Source organism: Zootoca vivipara, chromosome 7 (assembly GCF_963506605.1).
Source record: "Zootoca vivipara chromosome 7, rZooViv1.1, whole genome shotgun sequence".
NCBI classification, from domain to species: Eukaryota; Metazoa; Chordata; class Lepidosauria; order Squamata; family Lacertidae; genus Zootoca; species Zootoca vivipara.
In genome coordinates, this window is record NC_083282.1 from 74,957,412 (window position 1) to 74,966,825 (window position 9,414).

Sequence of the window (9,414 nt, forward strand, 5' to 3'; positions counted from 1 at the left end):
TGCCCTGCTATCTTTTGAGTCTGGAAACCTTAAAGAGAAACCAGCAGACCCTTTGTTTAATTTCCAAGCAAAGGGTCCACTGGTTTCTCTTTAAGGTTTCCAGACTCAAAAGAGAGCAGGGCAATTAAAGGCACAGAAGTCCTGTCCTCTATTGAGTCTGGCAACCCTACTTGGGCCGGCCCTGCCTGATACTAATGGTTACACAGCAAACAGGAGTGCCTGGCGTGCTATGGTCCATGGGGTCACGAAGAGTCGGACACGACTAAATGACTAAACAACAACACAGCAAACGCTTCTCCCTGATCCAGTGAAATAGTTGGACTTCCCATACCAAGCCAGGTTGCATGCTGAAATAAGGGAGAGAGATGTTCCTCTTTTGGCTTCAAGGAGCACTTTTTAACCCTTATGACTGGTTTATCTGACCTCAAGTACATAACCACACTAGCAGTGCAACAGTCATGCCTGCCCACAGCCTACCCTAGAGCCTAAAAAAAAGTCTTGTGTGGTGCGATGTTATTAATTCCTTTCTGGTGTGTTTATATGACCAAGTACCAAAGAGGTTATAATAAGTGCTGACTGGTGGCTCAGTTTGCAGCTCATCAGAGAGACCGGGGAGTCCAGCTGACTTTCCACTCTTCAGAGATTGTTGTTGACAGTGCTTCAAATGCCCTGTGAATGATGGCTATGAGCAGTAAAGCTATCAGACTGCAATATCAGACTGGGAAAGCTTAACCTTACAGGTTGTGATTATAGAGAATCACAGAATTATAGAGTTGGGGGTAATCTAATCTAACCCTTTGCAGTGAAACAGGAGAAATAGGCATGCAGACCATTAGCTCATATATGCTTTTGGACTCTAGATCCTATCAGTCCCAGAGAGCATGGCCTAATGGTCAGGGACACTGGGAGTTGATAGGACCTAGAGTCCAAAAACATCTCACGAGCTACAGGTTCCCCATGCCTATTTTAAAGCCATATTTCAGGTATACCTATAACATTGTTAAATGCTCCCCACTTCCCCCAAGCAGTAAGAAGTTCCAGGGCACAGCTATCAGGGCATGGCTCCTGCCTGGAGGAGAGATCACTAGAGATATATTGCTTTTTAACTATATTTGACTTATTTACAAGAAGCAGAGCACAGGTGGAAGCCAGGATCTAGGAATTCAAGAAGGGAGCAGATCCAGTGCCACACTTCAGATCTCCAGAGAGGGATGTGGCACCCCAAGATTCTTCCAGACCTCACAGGTACCCATGGCCGGCCCAAGATATTTTGCAGCCTGAGGCAAAGGACAAGATGACACCTCACTCTATTCCCATTCCATGCAGAGAAGCAGACTAGACTGCCAGTTGAATCTTACTTGTAGCCTTATCCTACAGCACACCTGAGGAAAGCAATCTAATAACAGGGGTGCAGGCAGGGGCGTCGCAATGGGGGGCGATGGGGGCGGTCCTCCCCTGGGTTCCACTCTGGGGGGGGGTACCACTTGGCGCCCCACCCCTGTGACTCCCAAGCCGAGCCTCCAGCCTCCCAGTAAAAAGTCCACTCAGCGCACCATGCCAAGCGGGCTTATTACCGGGAGGCTGGAGGCTCGGCTTGGGAGCATAGCTGCCAAGTTTCCCCTTTTCTCACGAGGAAGCCTATTCAGCATAAGGGAATTTCCCTTTAAAAAGGGAGAACTTGGCAGCTATGCTTGGGAGTCACGGGGGTAGGGGCTGTTGTGACGTGGGGTTTGTGTTTTCAGCTCTCTTGACAAAACATGCTGGAGACAGTTCTCTAGTAACAGCTCTTTATTAAAGTGAACAAGACTGAAGACTGAGGAGAGGAAAGCTACATTTATAGGGACAGGGGACTAGCTAGGAAGGGATACATTTTGGAGGGAACAATATCAAGCAATCACAGTGCTGCCTTTTGGAGGAAACCAATAAGACAGAGGATCCAAATACAGCAGCTTAAATGAACCAATAGTAGCTGTACCCTCTGGAACCAAAAGGCAGTTACTTTATCCTAATGCAAATACAGACAATAATAATACAGATATAAAATCCTTTGACTCAATACACAACACCCCTCCCCCCCTAGTGAGCACAGCAGACGTAATCCCTCAGGTACTGTGGGGTCCTACAACTTCTACCTGATCTCCTGACAACAGGTGTTGCAGGTTCTGGATTGGGTGTTACCTGTGGTGGAGGGGCTGCTATAGGGGTTTCATCAGGAACAGATGGAGTCCCAGACATCTCAGGGTCCCCGACCTGTACCTCGTCATCATGAGGACTAGCAGACCCTGGTTCATTTGCTGAAGCCCCTGGTGACTGTACCTCTGGACCATTTTCACTCTGGTCTTGCAGCTGTGCGTCATTAGCCAGGGATGAATTATCTGACTCCTCCCTGCTGAGCGCCCGGCGCCTCAGCTGATCTATATGTCTCTTCCAAACTTGCCCATTTTCCAAGGTCACATAATAGGACACAGGTCCACTAGCCCGGGTGATCACACCGGCCACCCACCGCGGACCTCGTGAATAGTTCCTCACCCAGACCAGATCTTCAGGGGCGAGATACCTTGTTGTGTCAGTCTCAGCCTGGGGGGTTGCTCTTGAATTACGGTTTGGCATTTTATCTGGGTGGACATAATCCAGCACCGTTACCAGTCTTCTACCTAAGAGCAGCTCGGCTGGCGACTTGCCCGTCGCAGTACACGGCGTCGCATGCTGCAAAAATAACATTCGCGCAATGCGAGCCGACCAGTTACCCTCCATTAAGCGCGCAATGGATTCTTTGGCTGTTCTTACCATGCGCTCAGCCTGCCCATTGGAGGATGGGTGAAAGGGCGCGGATGTGACCCCTCTTATAAAGTTATCAGCCAAGAATGCCCTGAATTCTTGGGATACAAAAGCTGCCCCATTATCTGATACAATGGTCTCAGGTAACCCGTGGGTAGCAAACAGCTGCCTCAACACCTTGATTACGGCAGCTGATGCCATGCTAGGGACCATCGCCACTTCTAACCATTTGGAATATGCATCAACGATAACCAAAAAGACCTTCCCTTGGAATGGCCCAGCAAAATCTATGTGCAGCCGGCTCCAGGGAGTCCTGGACTGCTCCCACCAGTGGACTGGTGCTCTGGCCACTTCTGGCCGCACCTCTTGGCATGCCTTGCATGTTCGTACCCATTGTTCTATGTTCTGGTCCATTCCAGGCCACCACACATAACATCGGGCTAGCGACTTCATCCTGACCATTCCCGGGTGTCCCATGTGAAGCGTCTCAAGAACCCTGTTTCTCAGTGGTGCTGGGATTATCACCCTATCTCCCCATAGGAGACAACCCTTATGCATGGACAATTCGTGCTGCCTTGTCGCATAAGGCCTGAATTTTTCTTCATGCGGACCACCTGGCCACCCCCTCCCCACCCAAGTGAGCACACGGAGAGAGAACAGCATCTTTCCTAGTTTTCTCAGCTATATCCGTAGCTGTTACAGGAGCCCCCGGAAGTGTTTCTAGCATCATAATGTGCTCCGCCGGAGCAGGATCCTCATTGCTCCCGCCAGGAAGGGGCAATCGACTCAGCGCATCAGCATGGCACAACTGTTTCCCCGGCACATGGGTCAAGGTGTACTGGAACCCATTCAGGAATATTGACCAACGCAACATTCTGGGGGAGAGAATTTGTGGCGTTTGTTTGTTTGGGTTGAACAACCCTAACAGTGGTTTGTGGTCCGTTTCAATGGAGAAATGGCGACCGTACAAATAATCATAGAACCTTTTGATTCCGGACACAATAGCCAGTGCCTCTTTATCAATTTGAGCATAGTTGCGCTCTGTGGGCGACAACGTACGGGAATAGAAAGAGATGGGCTTTTCCGACCCATCCGGTTCCCTATGACTCAGCACAGCCCCCAGACCGTATTGAGAGGCATCACATGCCAGGACCAGCGGCTTTGACTCATCATAATGAGCAAGGACGCTCCTGCTACTCAGCATTCCTCGCAAGGAGTCAAAAGCCTTCTGCTGCTCCCGCCCCCATCGCCACACATTCTTTTTCTGCAATAGTCTATGTAATGGTTCAGCTACCGAAGCTTTCTGGGGTAAGAACGAATGATAAAAGTTAATAAGTCCCAGGAATGACTGCAACTCCGTCTTGTTCTGTGGTCGTGGTGCCTCGATGATGGCCTTAATCTTAGCATCTGTGGGGTGGATGCCTGATGCATCAATTTTAAACCCCAAGAAATCCACAGTTGGCACCCCAAAACTGCATTTTTCTTTTTTCAGTTGCAACCCCACCTCCTTGAACTTGAGCAACACTGCACGGACACGCGCAACCAGTTCCTGTGGGTCTTTTCCAGCAATCAAAACATCATCAAAAAATGGCAAGACCCCCGGCAGACCTCTTAACAGGCGTTCCATGAGCCCTTGAAAAATCCCTGGGGCCACACAAACTCCGAACTGTAATCTGTTAACTCTGAACGCCCCTTTATGTGTGACAATAGTCTGTGCTTCCGCTGATTGTGGGGTTACTGGCAGCTGTTGGTAAGCTTGTGCCAGGTCAATTTTGGCGAACACCTTGCCCCCAGCCAGTTTAGCCAACAGATGTGATACGACTGGAATGGGGTATGAGTTTCCCCTGAGTGCCTTATTGATAGTACATTTGTAATCTGCACATATCCTGACTTCCCCATTTGCTTTAAGGGGTGTGACGATTGGAGTCTCCCACTTAGCAGAGTCCACGGGTGAGAGAACTCCCTGCTTGACCAATTTATCCAGCTCTGCCTCGATCTTGGGTTGCAGTGCAAATGGCACTCGCCTTGGTTTGAGTCGGATTGGAGCCACCCCGGGGTCCAACTCGAAGTCAACTGGGGGCCCTTTATAACAACCCAGTTTTCCATTAAAGAGACCAGCAAATTCCTTGCATAATACCTCACTCATCTCAGGGCAGGTTTGGATTGAATTAAGCCCTGAGATACTCAGTCCCAGGGCAGGGAACCAGTCAGTGCCCAGGAGACTGGGGCGACTGCCCTTCGCAATCACCAGTTTGAGTACAGCCTGTTTGTCCCGGAACTGTACTCTCACGGCACACATTCCCATAACATGGATGCGGCCTGCTGAGTACGACTGCAAGGTTGCCGGAAAGGGCTCCAGAGGGGGCAACTTACCCCTGGGGAAGAATGTCTTCGCGGTCTGGTCCGACACGATGGTGAATGCGGATCCGGAGTCCACCTCCATGTCACACTGCTGACCCTCAATCTTCACCTTGACGTGTGCCTTGCCTTGCGCTGGAAACTGCACGGCCCTCCCGTTGATCTCCGTTACGTAGTGGCAGTCCTTTAGAAAACGAGTTGCTGTGGGCGGTCTGCGATGCTCCAGTCTAGGTGCTCCTGTCGCTCCCGACGCCGCCGATCTACAGACCCTGGCGATGTGACCCGTCTTTCCGCACGTCCGGCAGATAGCATCCCTGAAACGACAACTCTTCCTTTCATGGTTTCCGCCACAACCTGGGCAACTGCCTCGGCGATCTCTGTGCACTGTGCAGGCCTGACGCACCGACTCGACCCCACGGACTGGGCTCTGGCTCGGAGTAGCCTCTAGCTCGTCCATGGCATGCGCAACTTCTATCTGTGGCTTAGTGGCCTTGCGACTGGCATCAAGCTCCTCTCTTTCATAATTCTCCGTGGCGGTGGCCTCTTTCAAGGCTGAAGCAAGGGTAACCTCTTCTTTAGCCACGATGCGTCTTCTGGCTTTCTTGCTGCTCAGACCACCAATAAACCGATCCAGGAGAGTCTCTTCCAGATTTTGGAAGCCGCAGTGCTGAGCGAGCTTCCGGAGTTCAGCCAGAAATGTGGATACAGACTCCCCAGCATGCTGCTGCCTCTTATGGAACTCCATCCGCCGGGCCATCTTGGTCTCAGTAGGCGCCAAGTGGCTTGTTAGGCAGGCAAGAATATCTTTGAGAGATGTCTCACTCAGCTTCGCTGGAGCAAGTAATGCCTTGGCCAGCTTGAAGGTCTCGGGCCCACAGTAGCTCAGGAATGTGGCCCTTCTTTTGCTGGCATCGGTGATCCCTTGAGCCACTGCAAAGAACTCGAAGCGTTCGACGTAGTCTTCCCAGGTGTGGGGCTCTGATGGCTGGAAGGGCTCCAATACCCTTGGACTCTCCATGGTCCTAGCGGGCAGGGTCGTCTTCTCAGCTGGCCAGTGAGTCTTGTTCTCAGCTGCAATCCGGACTCTGAGGCAGGGTTGTGTTTAACCGCTCCTCAGCATTCCGGATCCCATCCTCGTCGCCAGTTGTTGTGACGTGGGGTTTGTGTTTTCAGCTCTCTTGACAAAACATGCTGGAGACAGTTCTCTAGTAACAGCTCTTTATTAAAGTGAACAAGACTGAAGACTGAGGAGAGGAAAGCTACATTTATAGGGACAGGGGACTAGCTAGGAAGGGATACATTTTGGAGGGAACAATATCAAGCAATCACAGTGCTGCCTTTTGGAGGAAACCAATAAGACAGAGGATCCAAATACAGCAGCTTAAATGAACCAATAGTAGCTGTACCCTCTGGAACCAAAAGGCAGTTACTTTATCCTAATGCAAATACAGACAATAATAATACAGATATAAAATCCTTTGACTCAATACACAACAGGGGCGCCAAGTGGCACCCCCCCACCGCCACCGCACCGAGCGGGCTTTCTACCTGGAGTTTGTAACTGGAGGCGCATGGATTGGAGTCGCCCGGGGGGGCAGCGATACCCCGCTACGTAATACGCATGCGCATGAGCACCGAGCAGGCTTTTTACCTGGAGTTTGTAGCTGGAGGCGCGCGACTTTGGAGGCGCGGGGTGGTGGTGATACCCCGCCACGTAGCAACGCATGTGTTGTTACGTAGCAACGCCCCCCCCCCCGGGTGCATGGCAATTTGTCGCCCTGGGTGTCACGGCGCCTCGCTACGCCCATGGCTGCAGGAAAGACTGCCTGGCACACACAGTTCTATGCTCCCACAGGGGAGAATGCCTGGGGGCTGCTGCTGCTGCTATCCTCTAGCACCTATCATCAGAGACAATTGTCCCACTCTACCCAATGGTAAGGCTGGCCCTGCAGCTTGCTATGAGCATGCTTGCTGTCTAAAAAGCTGATTTTTCACACAGAGAGACCTCGAATCAGTTCCTGAGGCAGTGTGTTACTTTCACATAGCCTTTCCCTTTGCATAAACATCAACCAGGCATCCTGAGCAATTAGCCAGCAATCTTCCTAATACAGTAAAAGGAAGCTGCAGCCAGGAGTAGTTACCCATAGCACCGTGTTGTGTGTGCATATATAAATGTGGCAAACGCATCCTGCACAAGAACATAGAAAGCTGTCTTATACTGAGTCTTGGTCCATCTAGCCCAGTATTGTCCACACTGACTGTCAGTGGATCTGCAGGATTTCAGGCAAGTTGACATTCCCAGCCATACCTGGAGAATCTGGGGGTTGAATGTGGGACCTTCTGCATGCAAAGCAAACTCTGCGCTACAACTGCAATCTGTACAGTCAGATATAAATGTCATGGGGATCACAGTAACCTTAGATCGTTAGGAATGTACACTCTGTGACAAATGCACACTCTGAGTTCCTCCGGCTGCTTCACATGGGTTTGGAAGGGGAAGTTACTCTAATCCTAATAAAATGTTGCCAATGGCTGCCAAATCCCACTTTCAGCCCCAGAGAGGTTGGTCTTCAATGCAAATTTAAAAAATTGTGTCCACAAGTTGAGGTTTCCTTAACTTAATGTTTTTGCCCAATAAACTATGTGCCATTCAGGATGTGCTGCAAACTTGACCCCAGTGGATTCATTCATTTCCAAAAATGCAGGAACATTGGCGTTGAAGCAGCACTGTTCCCAGTCGCTTACGGTACCTTTTCTCTGAACCCAAGTTTTCTTGTGGACTCTGGGGGAAAACTTATTTTAGCCTAGACTTGCATCATGGTTGAGGAATGATCAAGAGGAGTGCCAACTTCATGAGAGACAGCCAGTCGTCCACAAACCGAGGTAGCTGACTCCCTAATGATCTGTTTCCAGATTCTCGACAATTGACTCTTTTGCCAACATCCACACACAAGACAAACACTTTTAGAGTTTTGACACAGCAACAGCCAACAATTCAAGGAGTGACAAAATCTCAGCTGCAAGAAATGGGTATCATTGCCTTTCAAAGCAAAACAAAATACACAAAAACTTGACTTATTTTCTGCCATTGTTGGGATAATAATCCTGGCTTAACTTACAGAGTCCTTGTACTATGCAAAGCACATTGAAACAGGTTCTATGAGTGCTTTGTCTGGTTGTTTTGTGACATTTCATATGTCATGTAAGAGCTGGAAAAAAGATTTGAACATGCAGTCCTCTGAGATTGATGCCGTTTCCTACTGCTGAACTGGCTTGTTACAGGTGCCTGTTGATACCGGTCAGCATTTGGTAGCAGTCTGCCAAGCAGCTATCTGTATTGACGAGTTTAAGACTACAATCTCAAACCCCTTTGCAATTGGCTGCAAATAAGTTGGAATGCCCAGAGGTGTCCCTGTGCCTAGCCCTGCTGACTTCAGCCCAGTGAGTGGTACCAGCATCACCCTGCAGGTGTAGAGATCCCCATTCTGCCCACCAAACTCACTGGCAGGTGAGAGCACCACCCAAGTGGGGCGTTCTGGTGATGGGGAGGGTTGGAGCCTGCCTGTGATGGACTGGATCTGCGGCAGCAATTTGCCTCTCCCCCACCTTCCACCCTGGCTAGTGTGAGCAGCAGGATTGAAGATGCAGCTGTGTCTCGGACACCCTGCCATGCCCTGCTGGATGTTTGGATTGCCCTGCCCACAGTCAAAGTGAGGCCATGCATCATGTCCAATGAAAAGACAATGGCACTGTACTTTTTAAAGCAGAAAACATAATGGCAGCAATCTGTCTCCTCTGGATCCTCAAGTCAGCAGGAGAAGTCAAGCCTCTGTGATTTTTACAAGTTAACCATCTCCCCTGAAGTAGCCCCTGCAGCTGCCGACACGGGTGATGAAATCTCACACACAGGTTTTGTGACACACACACACACACACACACACTGAAATACCCCTCTCCATTGGTGGAAAGGTGAGCACACAACCTCCACACTAACACTGGGGGATAGCCGGAATCCCACTCTGTGCACCAACTTTATTTTCTAGAATCATAGCATTATATATATTTGTGCTAGCAAAGCAAGGAGGAATATTTTTCAAATATTCTGTCTATGACAGCAAGAAGAGGACACAATTTCACAGACTCTCCAATCAAGCATTCTCACAAATGTTTGCTTATTTGCATGTGTGACAGACACTTGGTTGGATGGGCCTGTCCTTGCCTCTGCTTGTCCACCAGGTTTCTCTTACGCACAGCAACCCAGGGCATGTGGGCAGGGGG